This window comes from Pituophis catenifer, unplaced genomic scaffold (assembly GCF_029215685.1).
Source record: "Pituophis catenifer annectens isolate HBS135680 unplaced genomic scaffold, rPitCat1.0.hap2 SCAF_5, whole genome shotgun sequence".
NCBI classification, from domain to species: Eukaryota; Metazoa; Chordata; class Lepidosauria; order Squamata; family Colubridae; genus Pituophis; species Pituophis catenifer.
Window position 1 is genome coordinate 100,804,929 of NW_027256885.1, and position 27,134 is coordinate 100,832,062.

Sequence of the window (27,134 nt, forward strand, 5' to 3'; positions counted from 1 at the left end):
AAGCATTAATGACGCCCTGGAGCCAGCCTCGTGTAACCTCCCGGGAAGCCAGTACCAACCAGGAGGGACACGGGTCCAGTAAACATGTGGCCGCACTAAGTCTCCCCAAAATCTTGTCCACATCATCGGGAGTCACAGCATCAAACTCTTCCCAGATAACATTCTCAAGACTGTTCCTCGTCACCCTGCCCTGATCTACCCAGTCAGAGTCCAGATCCCCCCGGATCTGAGCGATTTTGTCATACAGGTATTGTCCGAAATCCTCCGCCCTGCCTTCTAAGGGATCCTCCCGCACTCCCTGATGGAGCAGGGCGCGGGTCACCCTAAACAGGGCGGCCGGACGATTCCCTGATGACGCAATAGAGGCGGAAAAGTAGTTAGACTTTGCCGTCTTTATCGCCACTAGGTAGGCCTTAATATGCGACCTTACCAGTGTTCGATCAGATTCAGCGAGACTGGCCCTCCAACTGCTCTCCAGGCGTCTTTTCCGGCGCTTCATTTCCCTCAGCTCCTCAGTAAACCAAGGAGCTGCATGGGATCGGCATCGGGTCAGAGGCCGCAAAGGCACAACTTGGTCCAAGGCCCCACCAGCCGCCCGATCCCAGGCGGCTACCAGGTCCTCGGCCGAGTCATGTGCTAGATCCTCAGGAAATGGACCAAGCTCCGTCTGGAACCTATCAGGATCCATCAGGCGCCTGGGGCGGATCCATCTAATTGGTTCGAAGATCTAGGCGAAGGAGTGAGTGGTCAGTCCATGACAAGGGTTCCATGTCTATATCACCTATAACAAGGCCACTCAACCACTGGCCAGAGACAAAAATCAAATCCAGAGTGTGACCTCCCCTGTGAGTAGGGCCATGAACTAACTGGGTCAGGTCCATGGCCGTCATGGAAGCCATGAACTCCCGAGCCACCTCGGACGTTTCACCAACGGATGGCAAGTTGAAATCACCCATGACTAAAAGCCTGGGTGTATCTACTGCCACCGTGGCTATCACGTCGAGTAGCTCAGGTAGGGCTGTTGCCATGCGGCAGGGAGCCAGGTACGTAAGCAACAAGCCCATCTGAACCCCACGGCCCCACCTCACAAGGAGGGACTCACATCCGGCTATCTGAGGCACAGTGGTCTCCCTCGGATCCAGATCCTCGTTAATAATAACCGCCACCCCCCCCGCCCCTCCCCTGGGCCCTCGGCTGGTGGAATGCTCTGAAGCCTGGTGGGCACATTTCAACCAGAGGGACGCCTCCGGGCCCAACCAGGTCTCCGTAATACCCGCCAGGTCCGCTCCTCCCTCTTGTATAAGATCGTGAATGAGGGAGGCCTTATTGACCACGGACCTGGCATTGCACAGCATCAGCCGAAGGCCCAGCTCCTGAGTATCTAAGCCACCTAGTATCCGAGCAGAGCCTTGGGGACCGGGGCAAGCAATTGCTCTCAGACAGCAAGTGCGAGCCCCCAACACCTGATGTGGTCCCCTGCTCCCGCCATATCTGCCCCTCCCATTCACCGTGCCGATGGTACAGCCCTCATAGATATTGTCCCTCATCCCTTTCCCAATCCCTCATCCAGTGCCCCCCGGATCGTTACCCTGTGCCGGGCACGGCTCTGACCCTGGTGGATTTTCCCCCCCCATCCGCCATAGTCATCTTCCCAGTATCTTTAAAAGAATAATTACAACCCCCCCCCCCCCAGAACCCCTTAAAATCTTTAAAAATTTCCCTAAAAAGCCCCATAAATTCTTCCTTGCTCCATGCCATCTCTCCGGACTCCAAAGTCCATCATTGAGATAGGCCCTCGATAATGTGGGGGGCCAAACCTGCGAGAGGGGAGAATCTCGCAGGACAAGGAGTTCCGACACTGAATACATATAGCCATCAGGGGAAACAGTCCAAGGGTGGGGGACCGCTGATGTTATAAGCGCAGGGAAAATTCCAGTCCATGGTCAGGCTGCCAAGCTCCACTGTCCTCTCACGACAGTGGCTAAGGAGGTGCATATCATTCGACCCCGAAAGTTTCCAGGGCGGCCGTCTCTCACCAGGCCAATCCATGGAGACTTTGATAGAAAGCTCAAGGGTTAGGATAGCCATATTCCGCCTCCTCAGGCCTCATGTCCATAGAACCAGTATCCCTCCTGGGATTAGCAGCATCAGGGAATCCAATATCCAGCTCAAAGGAGGTTTAAGTTCGTAAATGTTCGTCAAAGAAGTTCTACATGGTAGGGAATCCAGACAGGCTAGATGGAAGTGAGGAAAAAATTAGGAGTAGTTCAGCAGGCCAAGATGGATGGGAAGCTATGATCGTAATAGGCCAATAGGCCAAAACTCAGTCCGAAGGAAGGAGGAGGGGGGGGGATTCAAACCGCATAAGTTTGTAGTCATTTTTCCAGCCCCAATAACCCTCAGCCTGCCATTCTGATGGGTGAAGCTCCCCTGTTTCGTCCCCCCCCCCATCCAGCTCACCCTGGGGGGGGGTCTCTGGGTCTCCCTGGAGGTAACCCTTCCCTCGAGGGTCATGTACTCTCCGGTCACCCCAAAATCAGATTTAAAACCACTGCTGAAAAATCCTGGGCCGTCTGTTTGGAAGTCTGTAGGCCCTTGGGAGCCGCCCCAACCTTAGGCGCCCCGTCACGACCACCGCCGCGGCCTCCGCAGTCCCCACCGCCATCGTCGCCATCGGCCCCCCCACGGACGTCCCCAGCCGCCCCCTGCCTCCAAAGATCCACCTCGAGGCATCCAGGGGCGTGGGGAACCTCCGTAGGGGCCTCACAACGCCGATGTCGTCCAGGAGCCGCCGCCGCCGCCGCCATGACCGCCCGCGACCGCCATCGCCGGTGCCGCTCCCCTGCAGGCCGCAGACCGCCGTCACCCACTGCCGTCCGGTGGGCATTTATACACAACATCACAAATTTAAACAGTTGTAGGAGGTTAGCACCCACCCCTTTCCTAGAAGAATGAAATATTTTGGGAAATATTAAAAAGGCAGAATATTATATTTCCCTGGATGAGAAATGGAGAAGCATATTTTACAGACAAAGCAGCTCCCACCTTCCTGCCCCCCACCCTTTGTTAATGGGCCAGAGGCAGCAAGTCAATCCTTTGTCAAAGGACATTTGCAACACAATAGCAACAGAAACTAACACAATGGGCCCCATCTAGCAACAGAAACTCACCACACATGACCTGGGAAGCATGTGACCTGGGAAGCACATGTGACCATCAGCCAGCAAGGCTAGCTAAGACCCCCACCCCCTGGGAGTCTGACAACCAATCAGGATACTCTTTCAGGGCCCCAAGAAATGCAAAGCCAGAGAGAGCATAAAAACCCGAGGATTTACTGTATCTGCCCCTTTTCTGTTCAGGAACTCTAGCCATGTGATCCTGTCCACCATTAAAACATCTTTCCAAGCAGTCTCCATGTTTCCAGTGTCTTTTTCCCCACTTGGAGCAGAACCCAGAAGGATATTTCTTCCAACACAGTGTTTAGTCATTTCAATTAAATTTACAATTTCTATATTTCCTTTTTGCCATATTTATTCCTCATCTATTTTTTAAAAAAACCAATATTACCCTTCATCCTCATCTCTAATCTTAAATTCAATTTTTCCCTTCTATTCTATATTATACCCCTTCGCATTGTCATCTATTTTTATATCCATCCTCACATTGGTTAATTATGTCATTATGTAATACAGTTGTTTAATACAAATTCAACATTTTAATATAAATCAATTAGTTATATAACTATCTTTTTTGTATATTAATCAATATGAACATGAATATTCCAATTATTTCCATGCCATCCAATTTCTTACAAATCAATTAATTATATTTACCAATAATAATAAACCAAATAATTTCCCCCATATATTCCTCCACACCACAACTTAACCATTTCTGCTTTCAACACAATATACAATTAATAGTATCTCAATTATTACAATTCCCTAGTTAAATAGAGCTTTTTTTCTTTTGTGTTTTAAAATCTTGAACCTCCTCTTTTGCCCTAAATTTCCCATTGTTTGCAGTAATCTTTTAGTCTTGCTATTTCTAATGTAGGTTGATTCTGATTTTATTATTATTATTATTATTATTATTATTATTATTATTATTATTATTATTAATTAAGCTGTCATTTTCGAATTGCGTAGCTTTTCATTTTTCTTGTTCATTTCATTTGCAAATCATCTAATTGCTGTTTAGCTTGCATAGTCATATTATCTTTAAGATTTTCAATATTTATTTTGTGTCCTATTTGTAAATCATCTTTCACTTTTGATAATTCTTCATGACTGAATAAAAGTTGATTCCTCAATCTCTCTAGTTCTGCTTTTACAGATCTAAATCAACCTTGAAGGGCTAAAAGACATGAGAACAAGGTCCCCTCCCCCCTTTGTGTGTGAGGAAAGGCATTGCAGAAGTAGAGAAAGGGCGTGGGTAGATAGCTTGTGGTCAAGTTTGAAAGGACAGCAACTACACATCAGCATTGTAGCTAGTGAATTTAAAACTTTTACTTATAAACTCGAGTTTTTCTTGAAGCATAGAGAAGAAGGAAAGTTGAATTTTGTTCTTCACTCCGTCTAGTTGGCCAGACCAAACTGGGTGAGATATTTTCCTTCCTCTCAACACCTTCAATTCTTTTCTAACAATTTAAAATTCATATCTCTAGAGATCAGGCAGTTGCAGTTACCTTGAAGGTACACAAAAGACTTAAGACACACACACTAGTCATTCCCGCCTTAAATTTTTTAGTTGAATTAGGGAATGCACAGATCTCAACAGAATAATTTTTAACAGAATCATACCAATTAATCAATTCAATTATCTGAGTCTTCCCATTTAGACAGGCTTTTCTTTTTATTACCTGCTAAACCCCGGGTGGGAAGAACAATAACAATTTTCTTCTCTATTCTTAGTTCTTTCAGAGTTCTCTAGTTCTTTTAACAATGGTAAATTATCAGAATCTTTATAACACTGCAGTATTTCTTTTCTCCTACCACACATAACAGCATAAACTAACCATATCTTCTTTGGTCAGCCCCAACTTCTAAATATTTTTTTTCTTTAAGGACTAGTCAGGTCTATTTGCAGTTTGGGATTCTTTCTAATTGTTTTAGTGCACTTCTCACTTTTTTTTTAAGGACTTTTCTTAAAATTCTTCAACATACATTGAAGAGATGTTCATGGAACACTCTCTTTTCCACCCATTTTCTAAGACACTGCCACTGACCCAATGGTGCCGGATGTTCCCACGGTCACCAATAGTAACTGCAATGGCTTAACCACCCACACAGTTCTAGAGTCTCATTAGGATACGCCAATTCCGTTAGGAAGAGACATTTTCCCGGACCCAGGGAGGTGATCAAGCTCCCTCTTCTACTCTCAAGGAGTAGGTCTACTATTCCCACAATACTTGCCTGCAGGCGTCTTCTTTTTCTTTCTCAGCCGGCGTTTATCTATTAGCTTGTTCTGATTTCGTAAGGTTCTTGGGTCGGTTGGAGCCACTGAGTACCCAGAGGGGCCGTCTGCCTCCTTCCAGAAAAAAACTCTCAGTGGCGCCTGAAGTTTGGCAAGACGGTCTCACCTGGCACTGACTGGTCCGTTCCGTCCCTTAGCGAAATCTCGCTTCATCTCCTGGCTGGCTCACCAAAATGTCGCAGAAAAATAAAGGAGATGAATTTCGAAATCAGAAAAAGCTTTATTTTGGCCAAAAGGTTCAGACATGCATTCTATTTACATCCTGAACAAAAGTCCTTCTTTAAGACACGTATCTTTATAGAACAAAAAACAGGAAATGTGAAATAAACCTCCTATGTGCTAGGCTCTCCCCCTCCTCCCATTATTGCTTGAACAGGAAGATTAGTTAATTTCTTGTGGTTTGACTTCTTGAACTCTCCAACTGTAGAAAGTGAGTTAGCTCTGCGGTTTAACTTTTTGAACTCTGCAACTTTCTCAAGTCAAAGGGGTCCTTCAGAGATCCTCCAAGCTGACCCCGTATTATTTCACTCTTATATCCAAATTTAACTTTATGTCCTACCTTAAAATGACAAGGAAGAGTGTTGCTGGAGGCAGGCTAAAATAAGGAAGTGTGGAGTATTTTTTCTTTTTAAAATTGATGGAGAAACATAAGGATAAAAGTTGTGGTTTTATTTTACTATTTTAAAAATAATCTGTAGTTTTGGATTGCTTTGTTGTGGGTGGTTGAAATTCTTCAATTTTCATGAACTCTGGCAAGAAAAAGGAAAAATAAATAAATAAAAATACATTTTTGATCACTAGAAGGAGCTATGAAGATGCTTAAACCTGAGCTCGAGTCCATCATCAGGGAAATCTTTGAAAGCTCTTTACAGAGAATCACCCATATTATAAATTGACTAGGTACTAAACAGGGGTGGGTTCTAAATTTTTTTACTACCGGTTCTGTGGGCGTGGCTTATTTTGTGGGCGTGGTTTGTCATGTGACAGTGGGTGTGGCTTGATGGTCATGTGACTGGGTAGGCATGGCCAACTCAATGTCACTCACGTCAAGGGGTGCCTCGCCTGGCCCCTCCCCTCCCAGCCATTCCTTGTCACACCCAGCCTCAACGTATCTATAGTTCTGTAAAAATGTTGTTCACCCTTTTTCAACTTTATTATCTACATACTATAGATGCACTTTCATGGACCACTGAAAGGAGGAAATGGCTCACATGCTTTGCCCAAGAGTGTGATAGGCAACAGGCTTTTAAGGGGCTGCCAGAAAGAAGGGGAGGCAATGTATTTTCCAAAGCACCAGAAGGCAAAACAAGAAGCAATGGATGGAAACTGAACAGAGAAGCAACCTAAAACTAAGGAGAAACTTCCTGACTGTCAAGAGTATTGCCAGGATTGCTGTGACTATAAGATTAGTTACAAACTGCAAAGATTCAAACAGGCCAATCTCCGTCTTGCAATTAACTACAAGCCTCCCCCGCCCTAGTTAATTGCTCACTGACTTGTTGCAGGAAAAGAAACAGGACCAGGCCAAGCTCTTCAATGCAGGAAAGAGTTTATTGTGCACGGTTCAAACAGCCCAAAGGCAAACAAAAGTTTGAACACCGAGGGGTCCTTCATGACAAGTATTTATACAATCCAATTGCATATGCATATCAGGGAGCGTTACATTTAACACGTAGGAACTAACCTCCATCAGTTTGCAAGGATCAAAGAGGAGAGGAAATAATAAACACCCACTAACACATTCATGTTCTCTGGTCAGTGTCTCAAGACAAAACATAAGAAGATAAGGGACTGGAAGACGCCTCAAGGGTAATAAAGGAAGCAGCATTTGTTATCCGGGGATATACATGACATTTGGGGTACAATAAACAGTGAGTAACAGGATGCATCTGTTTTGGGTCATTTTACCCTTTTACAGATAAGTACCTTCGTCAAATACCTTCGTCAATCCAGCAACTTTTTATCGACACAGAAGAGGAACTTCAGCCTTGGCCAAAGTTTTAGGACATTAATATTCGAAGTTTAGCCAATATCAGAATTTGGTCTGCCTCATTTCCCCCCTTTGTGACTCCTCTGATTTATCCAGAAGAGTCACACATTCAGGTTCCTCTCCTGGCTGGAGCTGTTCATATTCCCACATAGCCATCACCTGAGCAGTTGTCTTTCGTTCCACCAGCAAGGATAGACTTTTGGAAATAGTTTTAACAAAAATAGGCAGGACACAAGGGAGAAAAATACATCCTGCAGCTATTAAGCCAATAAGGCCAACGATGGCTTAAAGACCTGGTAATTTTTGTAAGTTTGGACGGGTACATGAGCCATTTTAACCATTTTATCTGTAATTTCCTTAATAACTTTCCCACTTTCATCGATTTCTATGCAACAATTAGTCAAATTAGTCTAAGATAGTCTAAGGCTAATCTATTCTGCATAATATATGTCCTTGATTTAACACTTTCCCTGGCTAATTAAGACCTTTCACGATTTCATTGGTGATTATTTCAACCACTGCTTGCAGACGAATTAAACGGTTCAGAATGTACACGGGGGTCCGATAGCCATACATGCCATCTTCCGACCATGTAGCTGGTCCATAAACTTCTATAATTCATTCTGCAGGCCATTCTTCGTCTCCCCAACTGTGTTGGTTACCTCCTATCCTAACCCTTCCTATTGCAGATGTATCAACATGTCTTTTCTGTCGTTGATTACCTACATCATCACATACCGAAACACCCAAAACCTGTCGAGTTTTAAGGGGAAGCAAAAAGACTCCTGGCCTAATTATTCCCAGGACACAAGCTCCACACCAATCCTTAGGTAGATACCCATATGCCATTTTACCACAAATCCAGTACCATCCATCAGGAGCAAGCCATCCAAGGGTTTGATTATCCGGATCCCCTAAGAAGGCTAATCTGTTCACCTTAAACAGAGCCGTTTCATCAATACCCTCTGTGACATTACTTCCAGACCACCATATCTTGCTTTCCCATTTTCCTGTGCATATGAGGTTTCCTACCTGTTTACAACCAGTTTGAGTCCTCCTTTGGAAGCATACATTCCCTACCAAACTGGTGGTAAGTGTCCAATCCCCATCTTTTCCCTGATTATATGAAAGGTTACCCTTTTGCTCTATTTCTAATACTTTAGAATAGTTCAATTCCTGGGCTTCCCATGGCCATTTTTCTCCCATATTGGTTCCTCCACAAACAAAACAATTTGATACATTCAGAGTGTGGGCTATGTCTTCTGCCAATTTGACAAAGGTATTTGTTACATGGCTAGGAATTTCAGGTACATTTAGCTATTCCATTTCCAGATAATATGACCAGAACAATCCTTTCGTATCCTGTGTTGTCCTAGTAATCTTGGTAACATACCATCTAAGGGTTACAAGGGGATCTCTGCCCTTAGCATAGATTCCTAATCCAATTTTCCCGTAATACAGTGTCAATAGTGGGGCTGACTCTAAGGGTATAATAGGACTCTTCAGTATCTATTACCAGATAATGTACTAACACATCCTCTATAATTTTCACGCACACTCTATCTTGCAGCCTATACAAAAAACACAATCTATACCGTGAGTGCAACAACAACACTCACACCCACAATTACAAAACCAGCACATTTAAAGAAAATCTCTTTTCTGTTCCTTTGCATCAAAAGGCAGCTTCCAGGGTGTCCTAAGCAGGGACTTCTTTCATCTGTAAGAGGTTCACACTCCGCAGCCAGTTGGGGAAATGTAGGGACCATTAGGGATCGGAACGACTGAGAAATCAAATGGCCTTGGTTGTCCACAAAACCATTGCTTATATCTGTAAAACACAATGATCAATAAAGCTAATACCCCAATTTCCCAAAGTGCCCACACCCAATTTTCCTCCCACATGGATCTGCAATGATCTTCTGTCTCTCATCAGGATCCGAGTTCCGGAATAATTCAAGAGGGCAGGTGTTCCATCCTCTTTTAGCTTGCAGCGGGTTACATCGGCAGATATACATCAAAGTAACCTATATATAAAATACAAAAGCTTTCTTTAAGCACGTTTAAATGTCAGTTTTGTTGGATGTTGTTTGTCCGCGGACACTTTCCAGCCGGTGTCAGCTGCTGCCTTGACTCGTGTCTAATGGATCCATGATTTTGATTCTGCAATCTTAATAGCAAGTGGAGAAGTCATAATAACAATAAAAGGTCCTTTCCATCTTCCTTCTAGTGGCTCTTTCTTCCAGTGTTTGACCCACACTTGGTCCCCAGGTCTAAATGAGTGACAATGAGTTACTAATCTAGGGGGTACTTGTTCCATCACATATTGTTGGAGTCTCTCAACTTGCTTATTAAGTTCTTGTACCATCTCCATATTCCACCAAACCCCCCTTTATGACCTAAATCAGGCCACCCAGCATACATATTTACCTTATTTTACCATATTTACATATTTACACATCCAATGTTTCTCCCTTGTTTCTCCCTTGGCCCTTTCTAAAGCCCGTATCAATGCCCATAATTCAGCCACCCGTGTGCTATGTCCACCCCCCAGAGGACCACTTTCCAGCACTTTTTCATCATCCACAATAGCATATCCGGATACTCACCTCCCATCTATAACATAACTTAACCCATCCGTATACCAATTAAGCTGCACATTTGGCAACGGAATATCCGTTAAATCTGGTCAGGTGGAATAAACCTTCTCCAATACCTGTAAACAATCATGCTCAGAAACAGACTCTGTAGGAAACAAAGTTGCTGGATTTAATCGGTTAGACACCACCAGACGCACCTGTGGATTCTCACTCATAATTGCCTGATATTTTGCCAACCTTTGCCCACTAATCCACAAATGTCCCTTAGTATCCAACACAGACTACACCGCATGAGGGGAGTGCACGAGTATAGGACAAGAAAAAGTAAGGTTATTACAATCCTGAATCAATTCTGCACTTGCAGCCAGCACCTTCAAACAGTGGGGCCAGCCTTTGGCCACTCCATCCAATTGTTTTGACAAATAGGCTACAGGTTGTTGCCAACTTCCCAAAGGCTGAGTGAGTACCCCCAAAGCAATGTTTCTACTAGTGTCTACGTATAGATTAAAAGGCTTCCTCAAGTTCGGTAAAGCCAGAGCTGGAGCTTGCGTCAATGCAAATTTTATGTCCTTAAAAGCCTTTTTCTGTCCCCCCCCCCACTCAAGGGGTTCCACATTTGCTTCTTTGGTGGCTGCCTACAAAGGTGCGGCCATCAAAGCAAAGTTAGGAATCCAACTACGGTAAAAGCTAGCTAATCCTAAAAAGCTTCTCAGTTGTCTTTTTGTTCGGGGTTCTGCCAGCATTAGGACCGCCCTTTTCCGTGCTCTGGTCCTAAAGCTCGACGACCCTTATATCGTATCCCAAATATCTAACTTTCCTTTTCACCAATTGAGCTTTCTTCCTTGATACCCAATAACCACACTCTAATAACAAATCTAGCATTATCATGCATTCATCTTAGTATTATCCCAACATAAATCCTCTGTCAGTCCTGTGATCAACACATCATCAACATACTGCAGTATTGTGTCTCCTGATTGTCAAGGCACATAATACTGTAAATCTCTAGCTAACGCTGTTCCAAACAATGTGGGGGAGGTCTTAAATCCCTGAGGCAGCCGAGTCCAAATATATTGCATTTTCGTTCCTGTATAAGGATTCTCCCACTCAAAATGCAAACAGTGGCTGGCTTACGGGGTGAATGGGAATTGTAAAGAATGCATCCTTTAAATCAATAACGGAAAACCACTCAGCCCGGGGTGGAATTAAACTTAACAGGGTATACGGATTTGACACGGCCGGGTGTAAGGTTACCGTCAGGTGATTCACAAGCCTTAGGTCTTGCGCCGGGCGGTAAGACCCATCTGACTTTTTAATTGGGATAATTGGAGTATTCCAGGGGGACTGAATAGGCACCAAAACCCCCGCTTCCAAATATCTCTGAATGCTTTCATAAATAGCACAAATAGCTTCCCAAGAAACGGGACGTTGCCCTAGACTCACAGGCACAGCTCCAGGTTTTAGTTCCACCACCACTGGAGGGTGGTGAGCTGCAAAACCCGGCGGGTTATCCTCAGCCCACAATCCCGGCACATCACACAATCCCCACTTCTCATCTTTCTCCTTTCCTTCAACCTGTCTCCCTACCATCAACCTCCAAGTTTCCTCCGGAGAATGTCTTATGGTCACCCTTTCGCGACCCTCATCAAATGAAATTGTTGCCCCTAATTTGCTAAGCAGATCCCTGCCTAACAATGGAATAGGGCATTCAGGAATATACAAGAATCCAGCAATCATGCTGGATTTCAGCTCCCTTAAAGTCACACATCACTGGTTTCAAGACCTGTCGCCCCATGACTTGCCCTGATACCCTCTGGACCTGAATTTTATGGGATCCGGGGGCTGCAATCTGCTTATTTACAACTGATCTTCCTGCTCCCGTATCTACCAGAAACATTGTTTGCTGACCCCCTATTTTCATTGTAACCAATGGCTCAGGCGGGGGTTCTTCCAAGCCTGGTCCCCATCAATCTGACCAAGTCATGTCTGCCAATCCAATGCTTCCCGCTTCCTGCTGCCCCGCGCCCTCTCCAAATCCTCTACCGAAACCCCGACCTGAACTTGTCTATCCAACCTTCTACTCAAACCTCTCCTCTGTCCTCATTCTCCCCTTCTCCCAGAGAACTACCCACACATCGCTGACCCAATATCCGGTCTTCTCATCCCTCTACCTCTCACCATTCGTCTTGGGCATTCTCTCTGCCAATGTCTTTCCCCCTTATAGTAAGCACATTGTGTTGCATAGCCTTCACTTTCTCCACCCGGTATCTTCCCTTGCTTACCCCACACCCCCTTACTTTTCCTGCCTGCCCAGATACACATAACCTAACCATTTCAGCCTGACATTGCAACAAATCCTCAGCTTCTTCCGTTAAAGCCCTTGCCCACTGATCAATATATAGAACTTGATCAGGATATTTATCCTGATTTACCACTATCACTCCCCACAATTTATCCACTGTTTCTCCCCTTAAAGATCCCTGAGGGGGGCCAGCCGGTCCCCATCTGTGGCCACACATTTCTGCATAGGAATTTTAATCGGTCTTTCGACCCTTTCGGGTGTGACGGGTTGATAAAATAATTATCAAAACCTTTTAACATGCACGCCAATGAAGTGTTGGACATGCTTTGAGCCCCCCCCCCCATCCTAGCACACTGCCGCCAACTTGTAGCCCCGGAACTCACGGTCACTAACGAGAACTGCGATGGCTTACCCAACCCACACAGCCTGACACGGACTTCATTAGGGTCGCTGCCCCGAGTCCAAGGGATTGATCAAGTCCCTTCTTCTGCCTACAAATGAGGCAGGTACAACACCTTTACTATATACTTGCCTGAGACGTCTCCACTCCTTAACTTCCTGGCCAGGAATTTGTTCAGACCTCCTTTCCTGCACTGCAGGGTTCTTGGACTCGATCAGAGCACCGTCGGTCCCACAGGGCTGCCGCTGCCGTCTCCTGGAGATATACCCCCGTGGCGCCTGGAGAATATTCAGGAGCGACTTCCCGATGGTCCCGAGGGGTCGAACGGCCCTCAGTGAAATATCGCCTTGTACCTAGTCCCGGCGGAGTCGCCAGCTGTTGCAGGAAAAGAAATGGGACCAGGCCAAGCTCTTCAATGCAGGAAAGAGTTTATTGTGCACGGTTCAAACAGCCCAAAGGCAAACAAAAGTTTGAACACCGAGGGGTCCTTCATGACAAGTATTTATACAATCCAATTGCATATGCATATCAGGGAGCGTTACATTTAACACGTAGGAACTAACCTCCATCAGTTTGCAAGGTTCAAAGAGGAGAGGAAATAATAAACACCCACTAACACATTCATGTTCTCTGGTCAGTGTCTCAAGACAAAACATAAGAAGATAAGGGACTGGAAGACGCCTCAAGGGTAATAAAGGAAGCAGCATTTGTTATCCGGGGATATACATGACATTTGGGGTACAATAAACAGTGAGTAAAAGGATGCATCTGTTTTGGGTCATTTTACCCTTTTACAGATAAGTACCTTCGTCATTTATTTTATTTATTTATTTATTTATTAATCAAATTTCTATACCGCCCTACTCCCGAAGGACTCAGGGCGGTGAACAGCCAAGATAAAATACAGACAATACAAATATTAAAAATCCCTTAAAATTATTAAATATTTCGGCCGAAACACAGATTAAAACACCCAATTTATAAAATCACGAATTCAAAAATTTAAAATTTAAGAATTTAAAAGAGGGGAGTTAGGCCAGGCCAGCTTGCTGAAATAGAAAAGTTTTGAGAGCACGGCGAAACGTGCGCAGGTCCGGGATCTTCCGTATCTCTGGGGGGAGCTCGTTCCAGATGGTAGGTGCCCCCACAGAGAAGGCTCTCCCCCTGGGGGCCGCCAGTCGACACTGTTTGGCCGACGGCACCCTGAGGAGCCCCTCTCTATGGGAGCGTACTGGTCGGTGAGAGGCTATTGGTAGCAGAAGGCGGTCTCGTAGATACCCCGGTCCGATGCCATGGAGCGCTCTAAAGGTGGTAACCAAAACCTTGAAGCGCACCCGGAAGACCACCGGGAGCCAGTGCAGCTCGCGCAGGAGGGGGGTCACATGGGAGTGCCACGTCGCTCCCATAACCACCCGCGCGGCCGCATTCTGGACCAGCTGGAGCCTCCGGGTGCTCCTCAAGGGGAGTCCCATGTAGAGAGCATTGCAGTAGTCCAAGCGGGAAGTAACAAGAGCATGAGTGACCGTATTTAACGAGTCCCGATCCAGAAAGGGACGCAACTGGCGAATCAGGCGGACCTGATAAAAAGTCCCCCTGGCCACGGCCGTCATATGCTCTTCTAAAGACAGCCGTGAGTCCAGGAGGACACCCAAGTTGCGAGCCCTCTCCGTGGGGGGCAATGACTCGCCCCCAATAGTCAGTGATGGCGCCAACTGACTATATCGGGATGTCGGAAACCACAGCCACTCGGTCTTGGATGGGTTGAGCCTGAGCCTGTTCCTCCCCATCCAGATCCGCACGGCCTCCAGGCACCGGGACATCACTTCAAGGGCATCATTGGGGTGGTCCGGGGTGGAGATGTACAGCTGAGTATCGTCAGCGTACTGGTGGTACTTCACCCCGAAACCACGGATGATCTCACCCAGCGGCTTCACATAAATGTTGAACAGAAGGGGCGAGAGGACCGACCCTTGTGGCACCCCACATACAAGGGGCCTCGGGGTTGACCTCTGCCCCCCTGTCAACACAGACTGCGACCGGTCAGAGAGAAAGGAGGAGAACCACCGTAGGACGGTGCCCCCCACCCCTAACTCCTCTAGCCGGTGCAGCATGATACCATGGTCGATGGTATCAAAAGCCGCTGAGAGGTCTAATAGGACCAGGACAGAGGAACAACCCCTGTCCCGAGCCCTCCAGAGATCATCAACCAACGCGACCAATGCCGTTTCCGTGCTGTACCCAGGCCTGAAGCCCGACTGGAACGGATCTAGATACGACGATTCATCCAGGTACTGGGGGAGCTGTCGCGCTACCACACTCTCAACAACCTTCGCAATGAAGCGAAGGTTGGAGACTGGACGATAATTTGCCAACACTGCCGGGTCCAGGTAAGGTTTCTTGAGGAGAGGCCTCACCACCGCCTCTTTCAAGGCGGCAGGGAAGACACCCTCACTCAAGGAAGCATTTATAATCCCCTGGAGCCAGCCTCGTGTAACCTCCCGAGAGGCCAGCACCAACCAGGAGGGACACGGGTCCAGTAAACATGTGGCTGCGCTCAGTCTGCCCAGTATCCTGTCCACGTCTTCGGGCGTCACAGAATCAAACTCTTCCCAGATAATACTCACAAGACCTGCCTCTGTCCTCCCCGCTGAATCTACCCAGTCAGAGTCCAGATGTTCCCGAATCTGAGCGATTTTGTCATACAGATACTGTACAAAATCCTCGGCTCTACCCTCCAAGGGGTCCTCCCGCGCTTCCTGGTGGAGCAGGGAGCGGGTCACCCCAAACAGGGCAGCCGGGCAATTATCTGATGACGCAATAAGAGTGGCAAAATAGTTATACTTCGCCACTTTTATCGCCACCAGGTAGGTCCTAATATGAGACCTTACCAGTGTTCGGTCAGATTCAGAATGGCTGGTCCTCCAACCACTCTCCAGGCGTCTTTTCCGGCGCTTCATCTCCCTCAGCTCCTCGGTGAACCAAGGAGCCAGGCGAGATCGACGCCGGGTCAGAGGCCGCAAAGGCACGACCCGATCCAAAGCTCCAGCAGCCGCCCTATCCCAGGCGGCCACCAGCTCCTCAGTCGAGCCGTGTGCCAGAGCCTCAGGAAATGGCCCAAGCTCCGTCTGGAACCTATCAGGATCCATCAGGCGCCTGGGGCGGTACCACCTCAGTGGTTCCGCCTCCCTGCAGCGGGGTGCGGCGGTTCGAAGGTCAAAGCAAAGGAGGGAGTGATCTGACCATGACAAGGGCTCGATCACTATATCCCCTATCTCAAGATCACTCAACCACTGACCAGAGACAAAAACCAGGTCTAGCGTGTTTCCCCCTGTGTGAGTAGGGCCATGAACTAACTGGGTCAGGTCCATGGCCGTCATGGAAGCCATGAACTCCCGAGCCACCTCAGACGCCTCACCGACGGATGGCAGGTTAAAATCCCCCATGACCATAAGCCTGGGGGTGTCAACCGCCACCGCAGCTATAACGTTGAGCAGCTCGGGCAGGGCTGCCGTCACGTGGCAGGGAGCCAGGTACGTAACCAGCACACCCATCTGCACCCCATGACCCCACTTCACAAGGAGGGACTCACAACCAGCCGTCTGAGGAACAGTGACCTCCCTCGGACCAAGACCTTCTCTAATGACAACCGCCACCCCCCCCGCCCCTCCCCTGTGTCCTCGGCTGATGGAATGCGCGGAAACCGGGTGGGCACATCTCAACGAGGGGAACCCCCCCCTCCTGGCCCAACCAGGTCTCCGTAATACCCGCCAGGTCCGCTCCCCCCTCCTGAACAAGATCACAAATGAGGGGGGCTTTATTTACCACGGACCGGGCGTTGCACAGCATCAGCCGAAGGCCCAGGGCCTGAGGGTCTGTGCAACCTGGGGAACGAGAGGAGCATTGGAGGCCGGAGCGCGCCACCGCTTGGAGCCAGCGGGCGCGTGCTCCCACAACCTGATGTGGCCCCCTGCTCCCGCCATATCTGCCCCTCCCACCCACAGTACTGATGTAATGACCATCCATAACACAAGCTCTAACCCCCACCTTGACCCCGGTTCCCGCATCTCTAGTGCCGTGCTCTTCAGCCGGCTCTGGCCTCCTCCCCAACAGGTTCTCCCCCAAACCCACCAAACCCACCCCCCTCCCAGAAACCTTTAAAACCTTATCTAAAAATTTCCCTAAAAAAAAAAAATACCTTCGTCAATCCAGCAACCTTTTATCGGCACGGAAGAGGAACTTCAGCCTTGGCCAAAGTTTTAGGACATTAATATTCGAAGTTTAGCCAATATCTGAATTTGGTCTGCCTCAGACTCACTATATAAGTAGGAGCTTGTTGCCTGCCAAAACGATTCAGCAAGCCAAGCCAAGACAGCCGAGAGCCAAGAAGCCCGAAGAAGCCTGGACTCAGAGAGCTAAGTAAAGAGACAGAGCTGGAACAAAGTCACTGCCTAATGCCTGAGCTAGAGCTGAAGCAGAAAGAAAGGAGAAGAGAGCTTGCCTTTGCTGAGCTGAGCATGCAAGCCAGCATATGCCTGCAAGCTAGCATCTGCTGTTGTCTCTGAGCTGTAGTTGCTGCTGCTGCTGCTGCTGAAGCCACGACCGAGAGGAAGAGCTGGAGAATTTCCCTGCTAGAAGTTTCCTGCCAGAAGCTTCAAACCACGATGCTGATTGGATCAACTCTACAGGTGACTTGATTCACAGAAGCTCTCTACAGGACATTCTCACTCATCACTGCTGAGAAGCCTACGTTGCCGCTTCCCACTGCCTTGATGATATACCGATCCTGAAACTACTTAGTGTTGCATTAGCTTTTGCCTTTCCCTTTGGAAAGGGTTAAGAGGACTGGTTTCAGTATTGCAGGAGAGGAACTTGGAGAGACGGCCTGGCTTCAGCTAATGAAGATAAGTGTTAGTTATTGATGTGTTTTAAAGACATTTGTCCTTTTTTTAATGTTTCTAGTAAAGTATATTTTTACAAGACTCCTCTGTCAGTTTCATTTCAGCCCCAGTGCGTTTGCATGTGAACAGGTTCAGGTTGGGACAAACCTCAACCCCCTCGTAACACTGACAGTGTGAACCAATATAGGTGCAGAAATATTTCAGTCATAATTTCACATATAAAATAGCCATTTGTGTAATACAACCTGCATATTGTTCAAAACAGTCATTAGTATTATGGCTGATGTTTGACAGCAAGCCTAAAAGTCAAAGATTACAAGAGTGCTTCTTTCTGTGTATGTATACAAAACATCACATACCAGGAATAGCATATTAAGATGGACTTATGCAGTGGTGGGTTTCAAATTTTTTTACTACCGGTTCTGTGGGCGTGGCTTGGTGGGCGTGACAGGGGAAGGATACTGCAAAATCCACATTCCCTCCCCACCCCACTAACCTGCTCTGGGAAGGAATCAAACTCCCCCCTCTTCATTTCCCCAAGTAAAATATTGCTCATAAGAAAAGGCTCCCAGAAAAGCAAGGAAAAATCAAGCTGCTAACAAGGAACCTGCCTGATACTCATTCCACATTCCTGCCAGCTGCATAAAAGAAACTTTGTAAGAAGAAAACAGCTACCGGTGCTTAGAGATAATAGAAGGTGGAAGCCGGAAGTTCGGCTCCATTTACAAGCAGGCAGAAAACTCATTCATGACAGGATATTTCACAATGGAAATCGCCCAAACCTTTTTAGAAACACAAAGCCCATGTTGCACAAACCCCAAAACTTCAAAAACATAGAACCATATAAGAATCCCTCCTCTTATCCAGTTTGTTGTTCAGCTGACCCAGAAACGAACTGCTGAATGTCACTTCGCTTCTGCAAGTAAAATTCTCCTTCCAGCAGCTGCTTCTTGGCTTGTCAATTTAAAGCGATGGCGTCTTTTTTTCCCCTTCTTCTTCTTTGCCAAGTGATCTCCTGGCTGAAAAGCGAGCCCCGATTTTTTTTCCTTCTAGCTGATCAGTTGGGAGGCTTCTTGGCTTCTCAATTTAAAGCGACGGTGTCTTGAGTTTTTTTCTCTTCTTTGTAAAGTAAGCCCTGATTTTTTCCTTCTAGCTGATCAGCTGGGAGACAGCGAATAGATTGGGGGCGGGGCCAGGCAGAGGTGGTATTTACCGGTTCTCTGAACTACTCAAAATTTCCACTACCGGTTCGCAAGAACCGGGGAGAACCGGTAGCAACCCACCACTGCAGGCCACCCATGCTAAACCCTCACCCCCACCCACCCCCCAGGGCAGCCACATCCCTTTACTAGCCTGCTTTCCAGCTCTGTTCACCACCGCCACATGCATGGCAAAAAAAGTAGTCTGTGGGACTATGGTAAAAAAATTAGTTCAGACCTTACAACTTCTCATGAAAAAAAAAAAAATCTCATGAGGTGGGACGGTCTAAACTATTTTTTTTTCTGTAGTCCCAGACTACTTTTCTTGCCCTGCATGCAGCGACGGAGAACTGGGACTGTGCACACACACACACACATGCTGGGAAGGCATGGGCCACACCAAAATGACGTGGGCTGGATCCTTACATTTGGATGGCCAGGATGGCCACGCAGGCCCAAAGCAGCCTCATCGCGGGCCGAATCCGGCCCATGGGCCTTGAGTTTGACACCCCTGATATAGATGATATGAAAAAAGAGCAAGAGATGCAATTAGGTGTAGAAAATTATCAACTCACTGAGACAACTCCACAAACATTGGACAATGCAAATAACTAACTTTGGAGTATAAATCTGACACCAGCTTTTATTATGATGGTTTGAATATAACCCTCTCAGTGCAATTGAAATGAGTTCCAAGCAAACTCAAAATTTTTAAGAGGTCAAGTTTGGGATTTTTTCTTCATCAATATTAACAAGGTTGAGAATCCTTTGAGAAAAAAAGATTTGATAGACATCTCAGAGAAGATTTTATTTTATGAGGAAGCGCTCCAAGCTAATCTACAATTTTTAACAGAACAACTTTGGGACTTTTTTTCATGGATATTAACAAGGTTGAGAATTTCTTGAAGAAAAGAGACTTGATAGACAATCCTGAGAAGAAAAAGGTTTTATTCTATGAAGGTAAGCAGGAGGGATTGACTTAAATTTAATGAGTTAATTAGTTAGGATGGATTTTTATAAATTTGAGATATATATTGAAAGCTTTAATGTAGTTTTATATTTATAAAATGAGTTTGTAAATGTATGTTTTCTGTCCTTCTATATAACATTTGAATAATTCCCAAAGTTTGTAAAATATTATTGATCAAATTTGAAAATATGAATAGTTAGAATAGATAAAGAGAAGATAATTTTTATTTCAGGAGGATAAATTTGAGGGAGAGATTGAGCTAATTGGAGTTAATTTGATTTTTTAAACATCCTTGGAACATAACTGGTCTATGAACTGAGAGATTTTATTTAAGAATTTTTCAAATACATCTCTAATAATTTGCTCCTCTAGTTTCTTAATTCCCTCTTTAGTCAAGGAGTAGATTTTTTTTATAAGTCACTTAAGAATTGCTGGCCAATCACAATTAATAAAAATCAGAGTTTTAGCCACCCACAGCAAAGCAGACCAAGCTACAAATTACTTCAAAATAGGAAACTAGAACCACAACTTTCTACCCTTATATTTCTCCATCAAAGTTTTTTTAAAAAATATACTCCACACTTCCTTATTTTAACTTGCCTTCAGTAGCCTTCTTCCTTGTTGTTTAACAATGAAGAAATCCCCAAAACAGCGCAGATCTTCAAAAAGGAATAACAGGCTGTGGCTAAAGAGAGTGTCTCTTAGTTTAATAAAGATTAATAGTCCTTAAAATGATTAAGACATGAAAGGCACAACTTATTGTCATGTTGAAAAATAAATCCCAAAACAGCTGCTGTCAGACCTGCCCCAGTCCACTCTTTCAAGAAAGTAAGACTTGTAACTCCATTTAGTTGAAGCAAAGAAACTTTTACTGAAAGAAACTGGTTGCAGTAAAGTCAGGCGGAATCGGGTATTCCCATGCAAAATACAAAGCTATTCTTTTCACTTTCCACTCCCTCCCCACGTGACCAGTCCCCCAGCCAGCCAATGTGATGACAATAACATGTTTTGAGAAACTCTGAGGTGTCAAACTGATAACATTCCATTCTCCTGGTACCCATGTTTCCCCGAAAATAAGACTGGGTCTTATTTTCTTTTAGGCTTGAAAATAAGCACTCGGGCTTATTTTCAGGGAGGTCTTATTTTTTTTTGAGGTGCAGGTGGCGAGCACGGTCACCTCATGGCTGCTCGGCCCCTTAACCGCGGCCCGCGGATCAGCTGATGCAGCAAGGGCTGGGAGTTCTGTCTCTCTGGGTGCCTGGAGATGTTTCCAGCGCACTCTTGCTAGCCCCAGCCCTGCACACAGCGCCAGGCAACCTTGCAGCTGAGGGGCCCTCTCTTCCGCAGCTCATCTTGTGGCTCTGCAGCAGGAAGCGACCATGGTTTGCGCTCCACCAGGCCTGGAGTTCGGGTATTGCTTAGGCTGCTGCTACAATGAGGCAGAAAGCCATGCAGCCCATCGGAATTGGCTCCCCCCTCCCGCCTCTACCCAGATTCTGCTGCTTGAGAAAAGGACAGGCAATTCTGGAAGATTGTTGGAAGTGCGTGCTTACGATAGAAGGCAAGCACAGCCTGTCCCTTTCAAGCAATCAAATGTCTGTGTGTGTGTGTGTGTCAACTCGCAAAGCATCCCTGAACTGCTCCCGAGTTGCCATAGGCAAGGGGGATGGGAAAGCGAACTTAGCAGCTGCATCAATGAGCTGGTATCTCAGTCAAAACAAGGCACATTCTAACCAATACGCTGAGGTCGTCTCCACGGAAACCCACAGTGGCCGGACGGAGTGACTTTTACAACCTGCAAAATTGCTTCATTGGGGAATGTGACTGATGACACATATTGGGGGGAGGGGGAAACAGGGTCAGAGGCAAAGCACAAATTAACTGAGGTCAGAGTTGGCTCCAACTGGTCCGTGCCGGCATGAAGCTCCAAATAAATAACTGGATTTCTTTTGAAGCTTGGCTTGAGGAGCAAGATTTAATTAGGGCATCTGTCAGAACACTGACAGTGAGCCAACTCTCCCAAAACTAATAAAAACAACTGGGATTCCTGAGCCCCGGACTCTCCATCTGCTCCTCGACACCTGAGGTGTGTGGAGAGAAACTCGGGCTACCATGGCAGAGGGCGGACTATCCGAAGACAGCCTGCTCCAGGCGACCCTGAGCGGGGTAGAACTAGCCCCCACCCAGGTAACTCCAGGAACCAGCAGCCCAACCGGAGCCAAATTGCAGCACTCCTTGGACATCAAAGCTGAGAGGCCCATCGCAGCGACTGAAACAAGAAAAGATGAGTATTGGTGGAAATAAATCCCTAAAGCGGCTGAGGTTGAACTCCCCCACCCCAGAGCCCAGGGCTGGGGGAAACCCCTGAGCGAGCTAGGAAGAGTGGAATGGATGATGGACTGGGAACATGCCAGACTCCCAAAAACTCTGATGGACCCCTTGTGGGGATCTGTAGAACAGCTGAGGGAGAAATTTGAATGAACCACCCTTTGGGATGAGGGGCTGTCGTGCCGCCCAAAAGAAAGGGGGGTTACAGCTGAGCCCTTTGAAACAAGGAGAAGCAGATGGGAATGCAGCCCCCCTTCTTCACTACTGAAATGTAGTGGGTTCCAATGAAGCCAGGCGACACCAAGTGACTTCAACTCTCTTTTATTCCATATTAAAAGCAAGTAAAAAAGACTAGAACAAGCTTACATAGCAAGGAACAGACCGGGCTATATATACTGTTAGGGCTTCCGCTCCAGGGCTGGCCACTGGGTGGAGTAGGAGGCCAACAAAGCTGATTGGACCTAAAACCCCGGCCAGCCATTGGTCCTAAGCCCCAGCCACCTATTGGTAGAATCTAGAAACCACCGGCTGGGGCCACTGCAACCCGGAAGCGCAGCCAAGCCGATCCCGAGACACAACAACTACCCAGAGGGAGAATGAGCCCACGGCTGCTGCCAGTGGCCCCTCCAAGTAACAGGCAAGCCACCCAAGGGGGGCGGCCCCTCCCCTCCCTCCGAACCAGAGCCGAAAGAGACAGCCAAACACACCAAGCACAGGATCATGGGGCCTAACATGGCAAAGGAGGATCAGGGCTCAATGAACCACCACGATTCAGGGGGAAATTCGATGGGGACTCAGATCAACTGGCTCTATTCATTGACTCTGCTAGAGTCCACCTAGAGCGCTACGGACACATCTACCCATCACACAGACCCATGGTGGACACCATCACCAAGGGGGCTAGAAGGAGAAGCAAAGGAATGGCTAGCAGCCCTCCATAAGCGGAGAGCCCCCCAACTGCAAGACATCAATGATTTCCTTCAAAAGCTAGAAGCCAGATTTGAGGAGGCAGAGGAGGATCCATATGTGGAGGATGAGCTCCGAAAACTAAAGCAGAGGGGGCAACCCATTAAGGAACACATCCATGAATTCAGAAGAGTCGTGGGGAAGCTACCCCCTTTGCCAGAACAACTATTAGTTCACGTTTTCAGAACAAGCCTGGACAAGCAAATTTCCCAGGTGACCACCTACCGGGACATTCCAAACCGACTGAGTGGTTCTGAGTGGCCATAAAAGTTGACTGCGGATTGCGCGCAAATGACATGTGGAACCAACCGGATACCAAGGAGAGAGGCCAACCAGACCGGAGGCCATCTGGCCGACGAGAGATCGCAGCAGCACTGCCAGCCCTAAAATCAACCCCCCACGAAGCCAGTTGAAATGCTACAGATGCAGAGGGATGGGCCACATCACTTTGGCATGTGCAACCCCAGCTCCGAAAACCAAACCAGAGCCACCACCCAGGGTGCAACTGGAATGAGGCCCCAGGCATGCTGCCGACATGTCCCAAAAAGCCCTCCAAGCTGTAGAGGTCCGTCCTAACCCAGTCGAAGAATGGGGGACTCCAGCCAACGATGACCAATCGCCGGATCCCTATGACAGTGAGGATGATGGTGAAGATGATCCAATGGTGAGTGAACCGATCCACCCCTTTGTCCTCCCTATACGCCTCTCATCCCCAAAGGCAGGGACTCAGGATGCTTTTCAAGCCTTAATAGACTCAGGCTGCACTAGATGCCTGATTAACCTAGCCACGGTCCTGAAACTGGGGATTAGAGAGAAGAGACTGGCCCACCCGATCAGATTCGAACAGGTCGATGGGTCACTATTTAGGGGAGCCTATGCCACCCATCTAACTGAATGAGTGAAGCTCAAGCTAGCGGACTACTGGGAAACAATTCGGTTCTAATAGCCCCTGAAATGACAGATGCAGTCATACTGGGGCTCTCTTGGCTAGACAAGTGGGGCCTGACAATCTGGTGGGTAGGGGGTGCCCAGAGGCTGAGGATGGCTAGAGGACCCAAACCCCTCCTGCACCAGCAAATAGCAGCATCGCCCAGACAGGAAACCTCCCTAAAGGCACCTCCAGAACTATTGGCACCCACCTCTGACAAAACCCCAGAGGTCGAACAGCTCCCCAAAGAGTATCAGGACCTTGTGGAAGTGTTCGGCGAGGCCGAGTGCGACGTCCTACCCCCTCACCGCGAGACGGACTGCGCCATCGAAATCATCCCCTGGGCAAAACTACCCAAACCTAAACTGTATGCCATGACACCCCAGGAAATGCAAGAAATGCGCAAATACATAAACAAAAACCTAGCAAGGGGGTGTCAACATTCCAGAAAATCCCAACTCCAATTAAAAACTCCGAGGCAAGCATTTTCTCAAAGTTCCATTTATTAGAGTAGGTATACTAGCACATCTGGGAAAACCCGAATCTGAGAGTTCCGGGTTTTCCCCTCAGTAAATCAAAATCCCCCAAACCAACCCCTCACTCATCAGTCCATCACATGGTCCAATCACCATCAGTCCCATCTCGAGACATCACTCCAACCACTCCTTCTCCAGATGCAGGATTGTCCTGACCTTGACCGAAAGGAAGAATGCTATTTTGTCTAACTACATTCCCTCTACTAAATCCCCCCTCCTATTTTCCCACACACAAGAAGGTGGCAGCGTGGAAGCTTCGGGTCTAATATGGCTTCCAAAGCTGACAGGTGTCCCCCACTAAAGAAAAAAACGCACCCTGGAAAATAAAATAGACAAAACACAAAAGAAAGGGTTAATGCATTGTACATCAAACCGCTTAACCCCTTCTCCTCCCTCCAGGAGGACCCTTTGGCTTCTCAGGAAATTTATCATGAAATTGTTTTACTAGTCTATCAGCTTTCACATCCCAACTTTTCACCCAGGTAGCTTTAGACAAAGGGTACCCTTTCCAGTGTACCAAATACTGTAACCGACCCCTGTGTAATCTAGAGTCAAGGATCTTCTTTTAACTTCATAATGAGTCTGCCCTTGTACTATCAAAGGCGGGGGGGAGCAGCTGGTAAAGGTCTTAAATTAGATCCTATTGCTGGTTTCAATAAGCTACTGTGAAACACTGGGTGCACTTTCCCTAATATGCGAGGGAGGCTAAGTTGGACAGTTACAGGGTTACAGTTACTTTCACTATAGGGAAGGGATCTATGAATTTGGGTCCAAACTTCTTGCTAGGTAACCTCAATCTTAGGTATTTGGTTGACAAATACACCTTATCTCCTATTCGGAAAGGTGGTTGGAGAGACCTGTGCTCGTCTGCCTGGGCCTTATACTTCTCCGCTGCTTCCGCTAAAGCTTTCTTAGTATTCTCCCAACCCTTTTTTAATGAGGTTATGTATTCTGTTAGGGTTAGGGTTTGCGCAGCTTTTTATGTAGTTCTCTACATCGGTTTTCATCCTTGGCCACCAGAATTATCTTCTAGTCCAGGGGTCACCAACCTTTCGGACCTCAGGAACCACTAAATTCATAATTTTAAATCCTGCGGACCACTAATATGATCTGCCTAATGTCTGACTGGGTGGGCGTGGCTAGGTGGTCATGTGAATGGGTGGGCGTGGCCAACTCGATGTCACTCACGTCAAGGGGTGCCTCGCCAGCCTCTACTCGCCCCTCCCCTCCCAGCCACTCCTCGCCTCCCCGCCCAGGCTCCTTAGAGCCCCAACAGGAAGCAATTGTTGGAGCTAAGCAGCCACCATGAGAAAGAGTTGGCAAAACAGCTGGCTCAGTTCAAATTGGATCTGGCTGAGAAGGAGGCTCGGCAGAAGCACCTCACTGAGGACTAGGAGCATAGGCTTTCCAAGCAGAGGGAAGACCTGCGGGAGTGCAAGGCCAGGTACCGGCGCCTGGAGGCTCAGCGGGCTGAGAAGGTCAGCCAGTTCCAGGCCATGATGCAGTCCCATCTTCGCCACCAGTGGCGCTTCCCTCCAGCCTTCGCCCAAAGCCTCATACCCGGAGGCTGAAGCAGACCCCAAGTTTGAATTTCTGCCCCTCTCTGACCCACACAAAAAGACCCTGAAGGGGGAGACTCTCTGCAGCAACACAAACATTCATTGCACGTATCCAGCCCAGGGGCCGTAGTTTGAGGACTCCTGATTTAGTGCAATATAAAAAATGCAAATAATTTTTCTGCAGACCACCAAAATTTTCTCACGGACCACCAGTGGTCCATGGACCACCGGTTGGTGACCGCTGTTCTAGTCAAATGGAGGGTTTTTAAAAATCCAAAGTGGCCCCCTAGTCGAGAATCATGACTATGCTTTAGCACCAGGAGTCGCATGCAGCTGGGCACATAAATCTTACTCCCGGGGTGAAATCTAAAAATTTTCCCTACCGGTTCTGTGGGCATGGCTTATTTGGTGGGCGTGGCTTGGTGGTCAGGTGACCTGGTGGGCGTGGCTTGGTGGTCAGGTGACCAGGTGGGTGTGGCCAAGTCAACATCACTTCTTTGCCCTTTTTTGACCTACAAAAAGAAAATATACCAATTATTTCATGCAATTAATACTTAAATAATAAACGAAGTACACAAAACAATAAGAGGTACACAAATACTTACATAAGAGCAATAAAAGTGTTGTCTTTGATGTTGCTTCTTGCACCAATGATAATAATGACCTACAAAGAGAAGATATACCTTGATATACAAATTTAACCATTTAATACGTAAATAAGAATAAAAGAAGTACAAAAAACAATAAAAAAATTCAATTCAATTCAAATCTTTATTGTCAGTGCACAACATATGTACCATGAGATTGGTTGAGCTCCCTCAGTGCACACACCCCCAACACATTACAACTCACAGTGAAGACAGAAAATCCCTAACCCAATAAATCATATTAACGAAACACCCAGTCCTACTGCACCAGTGTGAACATGCTACACATTGCGCCGGCCCTGCAGTCCATAAAAGAGGTACACAAATATTTACATA

At 47.0% G+C, this 27,134-nt stretch overlaps 1 long non-coding RNA gene across 2 annotated transcripts in view; it reads right to left on the reverse strand.

Moving 5' to 3' along the window:
- Positions 1–9,188: 9,188 nt before the first annotated feature.
- LOC139317378 (uncharacterized) overlaps positions 9,189–27,134 on the reverse strand; it is a 122,862-nt gene continuing 104,916 nt past the window's right edge. Inside the window, exons 2-4 of one of the 2 annotated variants that reach the window (XR_011600453.1) lie at positions 26,757–26,815; positions 26,535–26,663; positions 9,189–9,296 (exon numbers count right to left, since the gene is read on the reverse strand). This is a non-coding gene — a long non-coding RNA (uncharacterized lncRNA). Of the gene's footprint in view, positions 9,297–24,658; positions 24,909–26,534; positions 26,664–26,756; positions 26,816–27,134 lie in introns of those variants that run through there. The other variant, XR_011600452.1, reaches the window with a different exon arrangement.